Genomic DNA, 10069 nt, shown 5'->3' with positions numbered 1-10069 from the left:
TAATGGACTGTCTTACAAGTGGTCACCCCTAGGTGGCTCCACAGGGAAGCCCTTTGAAATTAACATCATATGTGCAGCAGCAGCAGCAAATGGACAAAGTTTGATGCTTGTGAACTACTTAAGGACAATAGTTGGTAATACAGGGGAAACTGTAGGGTGACCATATGGAAAGGAGGACAGGGCTCCTGTATCTTTAACAGTTGCATAGAAAAGGGGGATTTCAGCAGGTGTCATTTGTATATATGGAGAACCTGGTGAAATTCCCTCTTCATCACAATAGTTAAAGATGCAGGAGCTATGCTAGAGTGACCAGATTTAAAAGAGGGCAGGGCACCTGCAGTTTTAACTGGTGTGATGAAGAGGGAATTTCAGCAGGTTCCTCATATTTACAAATGACATCTGGCGAAATTCCCTTTTCAGTACAGCTGTTAAAGGTACAGGAGCCCTGTCTTCCTTTTCATATGGTCACCCTAGCTTACTTTAGTGTAACTGTGGACCAATCTGATTTAGATCAAAACCATGGTCTTCCAGGAGGAGAGGGTTCCACACATTCCCTGAGTAAGGTTAAAAGAAGGAAGCCTCCGTCAACACCAATAGAGGCTTTTTCTTTATTTGGTCTCCGCCACCATGGGGGAATGATTGTTGGAGGGGAGTTTCAACCCCCCCCCCCCCCAAGAACCATGATCCGAATCCCAATCTGAATCAGGAATGTACACAGTTACATTAGAGTAAGTAAAACAATCAGGCTCAGAACATTTGTTTAGCATAACATGTAACTTATTCCTTCTAAGTCAAATCATGAGTGCATAAAACGGCCCTAGGAGGGATAAATACACAGAAGTACCATGGTCTTTAGCTAGGGTGACCATATGAAAAGAAGGACCCCTGCTGTCTTGATCAGATACTAAAGAGGACAGGGCTCCTGCAGGTTTAACTGTCGTGAGGAAGAGTATTAAAGATATAGGAGCCCTGTCCTCTTGTTCATATGGTCACCCTACTTTAGCTCCAGGGTTTAATGAACTGGAGTAGGGATTGGCATTTCAACATACCACAAAGGGCTGGTTGAATATTTGCATGTGCTTAAAATCCCTGATTAGGAATTTCGAAAGCCAGACTCCAGTTACCCTCCCCCACAACTGTTATCTAAAGCAACATTTGAAGTGAATTTGGGATTCCTTCTCAAGTGCAACTTCTGAGGAGTTTTAAGCAAAGAGATTTCACAAGAATAGTGTCATTTCTTAGGAGAGCTTGAATATATCTGTAGGTTGTGAAATGACATTTCTCAGACAAAACCACCTGCAAGATATCAAGGCATGCGCAAAGTCTTTCACTAAGGTTGGCAGCCTTTCCCAACCTGGTCCCCTCCAGATGTTTTGGACTTCAACACCCATCAGCCCCAGCCACCATGGTCAGTAGTTAGGAATGCTTGGAACTCACACACTGATCCACGTGCCATTAAAAAGAACAATCATTTGATTGGGAAGAATTAGCAGCATGGCCCAGAATCCATTTTTCCTTGATGGTATCGCAGCTGTCTCTGAGCAAGACAAGTTAGCAGCACCCCTTACACACACACACACACACACACACACACACACACACACACACACTGCAGTGATAAAATAGCACAGCTCTTGCCCGAGATAATGACCCATAAGAAACAGATAACGTTGCAGCAAAAGCAGACAGCGCTATTCGTTTGTCTGCTCTGCCAGTTGTAATGAAATGTGCTATTATTACCTGATTTAGGATTATGAAGAAAACCACTCAGGTAGTAGGACTCACTTCTTTTGGCAAGCTTCTCAGGTACAGAAGTAGACAAGATATTTATCTTCTGTGGCTGCCGCAAGCCTCTACCCCACAGAACAAATTCCCTTTTGTCTTATTGTTTCTCTCTCTTTCAAAGTCACAAGCTAAAGGAAATAGTATCTTTCCAGCACTATTAATGTGTAGGCATATATGATTCAAGAGCAAAAGCAGCAACCATAAATGCAGGATTCATTTAGTGTAAAAAGGACCGGGAGGGGGAAGGCGAATAAAAAATAGTGCAAGAAAATGAGACAAATGCAGAGTCTATGTAAAGTCATTGGCAGCATGAAATGTGGCAGCTATCTTGAGATGGCACGTATTTTGGTGATCAAACACATGCTTTGCATTCAGAAGGTCCCAAGTTCATTGCCCAGCATCTCCTCCAGGTCAAGGATTTTAGGTGGCAGGGCTGCGCCTGTGTCTGAGGTCTTATAGGCCTGCTGCTGGTATAAAGAAGTTCTATGGGTTTCCTCAAATGGAAATCTCTTTGATTAAAATGCTGTATGCAGAATAAACATCATGTATGGCTTTGGCATGCAGCACTGGGAAGGCCACTTTGGCAAAGAGGGTAGAAACTGGTGGGGAAGACCCCAGTCCTACCATCTCCCCAAAAGGACTGCCAGGAAGTTCTCTCACAACTGTGCCCTCCCACACACCCTTCTTGCCTTCAAAATGATCTCTTGTGGGCCAGATTTGGTTCTGGGGTCTGATGTTGCTGATCCCTACTGTATGACTACACTGGAGTTCAAGCTATGTCCTAATGCAGGATTCAGGCCATATCCCACAGTAGCTGTCATCATAGGTAAACTTATCTGGAAGTAAGCCCCAATGAAATCATAGAATCATAGAATAGCAGAGTTGGAAGGGACCTACAAGGCCATCGAGTACAACCCCCTGCTCAATGCAGGAATCCACCCTAAAGCATCCCTGACAGATGGTTGTGCAGCTGCCTCTTGAAGGCCTCTAGTGTGGGAGAGGACACAACCTCCCTAATAGAAATATAAATGGATGAATATGGAATCAGGTTGCAAAAAATGAGGAGTTCTTTGTCTAATGGGTTAGAAGCTCTATATGACAACAGTGTGACAACATTATTATCAATATTAGTTGTTACCATGCCTGTAATGTTTCTAGCCTACTAAGGTTTGTAACCTTCTCCTTCTCTTCTTCCTCAAATATATATACCGGGGGGGGGGGGAGAGAGAGAGAGGGAGAGAGAGGTAAGACATTTCAAATATTCAATGCATTTTATACATATTAAGAGCCTTCTATAAGCCACTAGTAGTATCCCCATATTGTACGGGGGGGGGGGCATAACGGTATTCATATCTTGTAAGAACTAAAATTGATTCCATATATAATCTGGGAGCATAACGTACAGCAAGTAAGATGTCCTTTGTTTCAGGCTAACTCAAAATGTATTGCCTTCTGCATTGGCACAGGGCTTCCTGTCTACCTCCAGGTCCCAATCTTCAGGATGGTGGACATTTTTGTTAATACAGTGTCTTCAGAATTTGGCCAACTAGGTATCATTTGAATGTCCTTCCTCTCATAAATGTAATAAATATAATGCTTCAAACCCCTGAATCTTCAACCCCTGAACTTGTGGTGTTGATCTCACTTCCAGTTTGTACAGCCACCACCCCTCAGTAATCCCCACTTTCTTCAACTTACTTGTGACCTGATTCTCACAGTAATGAGAACTATGCTCCTGGATAATCATGTTTGCCGTGGGGATACTGCAGGAAATGCCCTTCCTAAATTACTAATCTTACCAGAGCATTTGGAAATGCTTGTCACGGAGACTGCCATTACATTGTGAGTCTACTACACGATCCTTCAAACCATCCAAGAACATGGAACAGAGGCATAAGGATACACGTCAAGGCCTCCAATGTACATAACTAATGCTTTCAGCTGTTGTAAGGAGAGCTGTTGCCATAAGTAGAGCTAATGCCATATGTAGATCATTTTGTGGCATCCGATTCGCTGTAGTAAACAGTACTGCCTTTTGGCCTTCAGTAGGCAGGCTTTTAACAACCATGTGTTTCAGAGTTCAGATATAATAATGAATAAATCAATCAGCAGAATAAGTCCTTTCAAAATGGAACACCTGGTAAAAATGTAACAATTGGTGTCATTATCACTCCACTAAATAATTGTACTGATTCACCAATTTTTCCATTTCTTTTGAAAAAATAAAATACATATTTTGCTCTTCTCTTTCTAAATTGTTGACCATATTTCTAACAACTACTTCAACTCCTTTTGTATTCACTACATTGGTCCTTAATCAAGATAAAATATGGCCAACAATGGGCTTGTGATTAGCAATTAGTTAGAGCTACTGTAGCAAAATTCTGTTTTCCCTGTTTAAAAAAAATACTGCTTTTGATGTACTCTTATGTTTGCTTTCATGCAGGTAAGAGCTGCATAGTGTACTTTGCAATCAGGAGAACAAAAGATAAATCAGAGAAATGCCCACCTCTGGAAGTGTGCCTGCTTTATTTCTTCTTCTATCCACTGCTATGGTTCTGATAGATCATCTTTTAAACCTGAGATTGACAGCTTGTAGGATGGCAGTGATCACTGGGAAGAGGAGCACAGTGCTGTTACAAGAATGTAGCCAACCTGCTCAATAGCACTAACCCTGTCATCACGGTCTGGTTATTGATGCACTTGAAGGAAAGAGAGAAAATATATTCACCGAAGTAGAGAATAATATGAAATGAAGCTCTCTATGTACTACCTTTTTAATTATGTTCTACCTTTTTAATGTATGTACTACCTTTTTAATTATGACCTGCAGTGTCCATTCTTCCCTGGATATATATATATATATATATATATATATATATATATATATATATATATTAGAAACTATAATGGTTTGGTAGAAAGAAGAGAGAAGGAAAGTTTTGATTTTGAACCTGGAGGCAACATATCTTGAGCTAGTCTAGCCACTTCCTCATACTAATAACCTTTGGTTATTTTATTATTATTATTATTTATTTATTACATTTATATACTGCCCCATAGCCAAAGCTCTCTGGGCAGTTTACAAAAAATAAAAACAATGAACATTAAAAACAGATATACAAAATTTAAAACCACCAAAAGTATAAAAACAACAATATCCATTTAAAACAACTATTCTCGGGTCATTTAAAAACTCAGCATATGCTGTTAAATGCCTGGGAGAAGAGAAAAGTCTTGACCTGGCGCCGAAAAGATAACAATGTTGGCACCAGGTGAGCCTCATCGGGCAGATCATCCCATAATTGGGGGTACCACTGAGAAGGCCCTCTGTCTTGTTGCCATCCTCCAAGCTTCCCTCAGTGTAGGCACTCGGAGGAGGACCTTAGATGTTGAGCGCAGTGCATGGGAAGGTTCATGTTGAGAGAGGCGTTCCATCAGGTTTGGTGGTCCCAAGCCATGTAAGGCTTTATAGGTTAAAACCAGCACCTTGAATTGGGCTCAGAAATGTATAGGCAGCTAATGCAAGCAGGTCAGAATCGGTCTTATATGTTCAAACCTTCTGGTTCCAGTTATCAAACTGGCTGCTGCATTTTGAACCATCTTCAAAGGCAGCCCCACATAGAGCCCATTGTAGTAATATAATTTGGATGTTAACAGGGCATGGACGACTGAAGCTAGGTTATCTCTGTCCAGATAGGGGCGTAGCTGGGCCACCAACCTTTCTTGTGCAACATCTTAACAAGCAAACAACACATAGTGCAGAATTATCATTAAGTGAAAACAACAAAGAGCCTTGGGCACCATAAAGGATAGCACATTTATTATACCATAAGCCTTCATGGACATTGTCTGCTTCATCAGATGCATGAAATATGAACCACAAGTTGGCAGATTTATATATACAAGGTTGTTGGGAAACAGATTGTAAACAGTGAGATCAAAGGGAATTGAAATGCAGAAAGTACAGGCAGTGATAATTACCTGAACAGTGGCCATTCACAAAATGTTGTTAGGTGATAACATAGGCATTGTTGCAATGGTGAGCTGGTTAAAATTACACTACATGTTGTTGTTGTTTTTTAAAAAAACTACAATAACAACTTTGTCCTTGTTCAAATCACCTTAAAGTCATTGGTAGAAAGTCCTGGGAAGTTGAAGTGTTCCCCCACTGACTTTTGAATATTGTAGTTTCTGCTGCCAGCATTTTGTGTCAATTTATTGTTTTGGATACAGACTGACATCTTTGTCCTATGAAGAATACAGCAGGGCATTCATGGCAAATGATGCCATATGTAACATCAGAATATGAACAGGTGTCGGCACACCCTGATGTTGTAGATGGCATTAATAGTTTATCTAATAGTATTGACAGAGTAGACATTGCAGGGGACAGAGTTGGCATCTTGGTCTGCCACAGGGTTTGGTCCCTGTGTCATTTAGTGAGTGTCTCTTCCCCAACCATCAACCACCATCTTTTGGAGAGATGGAAACTTATGATCAGGTTCTGGACAGGACATAGAAAAGAGATTATCTTAACCAATTCTTACAGAAATCAGTTTATGGGGTCATTTATTTGGATAATGTCCTCCATTAGTGCTGGGTTGCTATTTGGTCAGGTAGTTCCAGACGTCAATACTTGTCTAATAAATAACCATCTTCATCATCCCTCCCTCCAGCAGCAAATTCAGTTGGGACGTGCTGACAGAAATGGAGACAAAATGGGGTCACTGAGGAAAAAGAGACATATTACCGTGTTATGGGGAATTTTGAAGTTTGCAGAACAAATAAATATTTAAAAACATCAAAGTGAGCAAACTTCCAAAAATGAGCCCAATGAAAACTGAGGCTTTAGCTAGACCTGAGGTTTATCCCGGGATTATCCCGGGGTCATCCCTGTTCATGTAAATGACACACAGGGGATCCTGGGAGCAGGCAGGGATGACCCCGGGATGATCCCGGGATAAACCTTAGGTCTAGCTAAGGCCTGAGTTTACTTTGCAACCACAGAAATGTATCTGTTGGGGAGGGAAGAGAAACCAGTAAACGGGGGAGAGGGTCAGCAGAAATGTCCTGCTTGGGGAGAATGCCTAGAACCCGGAAGAGGAGCGATCCTGTTAGGATATAAGATATACTACAGCATTTTGATCCATGTCCCACTTCTCTGGGTGGAATTGGAAATGCAGATGTTACTGAAATCTGATGTTGTAGTTTATGCCAGAAATTGGGAGAGGTTCCACAATATCTCCAGTGTAGTTAGGGCTAGACAGAGACATCAACATTTAAGGGCACAATCCTATGCATGTTTAGATAGAAAAAAACTGAAAACTTCAGGCATGCCCCAGTTGGCATGGCTTATAGAGAATACTGGGAGTTGTAGGGTTTTTTTCAGTCTAAACATACATAGGATTGCACCTTAAGAGAGTCGAAGGTGGTATAATATTTTAATTTTTGTGAACTGCCCGGAAAGCTTCAGCTATTGGGTGCTATAGAAGTATAATAAACGAATAATGAATAAATAATAAATAATAACGGCTTGTGCCAAAGATACCATAAACAGTACTACCTGGCCTTCCAAATGAGTGTCTTTTTGTCTCTACTCAAGGGTTTTGAAGCACTACAGGAAAGAGATGGATGGAGAAAGGCACACGTAGAGAATAAGAGAGCTCTACAACAGATAAAAATAACACACAACATAAATTTTGGTCTGATGTTGCTAGTTGAGATTTATTTATTTATTTAAAATCTTTCTTGGCCGCCTTTCAGGCAGCTTACAGCAACAAAATACATAAAAATCGTTAAAATATTAAAACTGACAAAAACATAAACACAGTAAATTAGCAATAAAAATTAAAAAAACCAACAATAAAACCAACAACAACAGCAAAAACAGCAAAAAAGCAGTTATATCAAGAGAAGGTGAAGGTAAAATAAAACATTTTCAAAGTCTTAAAAGCCTGCAATGACGGAGCATGGTGGACCTCTGATGGCAACTTGTTCCAAAGGCGTGGGGCCACAGCAGAGAAGGCCCTCTCATGTGTGATCACCCACTTAGCCACTCTCACAGGGCTGCTCTTTCTGAACTTCAAGTGTTGGCAGCTTGATATGGGTGAAGACAGTCCTTCAAGTAATTTGTTTCCAAACCATTTGAGCCTTTAAAGGTCAAAAAAAGCACTTTGAATTTGGCTCAGAAACACACCAGTAACCAGTGCATCTAGTTCAGTATAGGCATTACAGACCACCACTACCACCCCAACAATTCTCAGGAGGCTGGATTCAGCACCAGCTGAAGTTCCTGAACCATCTTCAAAAGCAGCCCCACGCACAGTGCATTACAGTAGTCCAGCCAGGATGTCACTAGTGCATGGTAAGCTCTATCCTCTCCAATATTAGATTCTAATATAGTCTAATACTATAGACTATATAGTAGTCTACTGCCCCAAAGCATTTTCTGACTGCTAGTGACCACTCTAATGGTTTTAGTAAAATTATTACTAAAACCATAAATAAATTCTCATCTACTAAGAGAAAGGCCTTCTGTATTTTAAGTACATTTATCTCCAAAAAGTTTTTTTCCCCAGAATCTCCCCCGCCCCTTGTCACAAAGTTCTTTCCAATGATGTAGGAAATCATCACTTTGTTTAATGGGCCAACCTTATCAGTATCTGGATATTAGTAATTTCCTTCTTCTCTGTTTACCGTTGTGCTGTTCAAAACAAAACAAAACTCTAATGTATTTTGCCTTTAATCTTTAATTTTAATTCCTTACTTATGGGCACAACAAGGCAAAGGTAGCAAAACATCTAGCTAACCCACCTTTTGTATATCTCCCTGAGGGATTGGCAGAAGACGTGCCATCAGGGCAGTGGAGGCTGGTGGTTCTGACCTCAGTGGGGTGGTGAATTTGCTCTGGGTTTCAGTCAGAACTCTCAAAGAGCTTTAGAGTCCTTCGGAATTCTGAGCGGTTCTGACTGAGACCCGGAGCGGATTTACTGCCCCACTGACATTGGAGCCACCAGCCTCCACTGAATGAGGGAATCAGAATTTGTACCCATATATTCATGTTCAAACTTAGGTACTTTCAATGGGATCATCTGATGGTAACTGCAGAGGATAATTTACTGAGGCCATAGCTAGACCGGGCGAAATCCCGGGGGATCCCCAGGATCGTCCCTGTGCATCCACATGACGCACATGGTATCCCGGGATCAGGGAGGGGTGATCCCTCCCTTGTCCCGGGATCTTGCCCTCTCCTTTGGCCCCAGTTTTTCTGTGGTCCCGAGCTAAGCCCGAGACCGCAGAAAGTGTGGCTGGGTGCTGCGGGTTGACCTGGCTCCGTGCGATTCCACGGGGCACAGTGCTCCTCAGCAGTGCTGCGCCCATCAGGGGGAGGGTGGGGGGGAGGGGGGAAACTATTTAAATTTAAAAGAAACACTTACTTTTAGTGCACAAACATTCATGCACTGCTGCCCTTTATTTCTTATTATTTTAAATGGCAGGCCCGACGCCTCTCCTTCTGAGGTCGTTGCGCATCACATGAAAATAGAGGAGAAATCTTGCAATAAACACATCGCGGGATCTTCCCTCCTCTGTTGTGGGCTAAACAGTAGGTCTAGCTAAGGCCTGAGTGGTAACTCACGTGGAATACAACCACTCAGTAAAGCCAGTTCTTCCTATCATCCGACTAAGTTTCATAATTTCATTTTCTATTGCAATCTAGCGCTGCGTTGGAAATTCAGCAGATAAGTTCCACTGAACAGAGTGGAACTGACTTCTGATAAGATATGCATTGGATTGCATGTCAGTGGGGTAGATTTTCCCACATATACATGTATCCCTCCTACACCACCCATATTGTTTGCTACCATTGTTCGCCCTGGCTTTTGATCTCACCCACTCCAGGAGTAATGGCATGACATCATGGCATTACATTGGACTTGATGCCATCAGGGGGTTATGAGTAAAATATGATCATGTGGCTTAATAGAACCCATCAGATTTGGATATAGGATGATAGAACCGAGGGCTCTGTTAACTATACCCCACCCACCCCTACACCAAGCAGGATATAACACTATGAAAGTGGTATGAAAGCGGTACATGGTCTGTGTCAATGGGCCCCAACAGTGTCAGTGCACTTCAATACCACTATAAAGCAGCAGTGTGGCTCCTGCCTTTTATATTAGGGGTGTGATCCGCTCCGATTAGGAGCGTAGAAGCAGTAGCGGATTGGCCTGCTCCGCCTTACCCAGAGGCGGAGTAGGAGCGGACCGCGGACCCCCTA

Source organism: Elgaria multicarinata, chromosome 10, assembly GCF_023053635.1.
Source record: "Elgaria multicarinata webbii isolate HBS135686 ecotype San Diego chromosome 10, rElgMul1.1.pri, whole genome shotgun sequence".
Taxonomy (NCBI): domain Eukaryota; kingdom Metazoa; phylum Chordata; class Lepidosauria; order Squamata; family Anguidae; genus Elgaria; species Elgaria multicarinata.
This window is presented reverse-complemented; position numbering follows the sequence as displayed.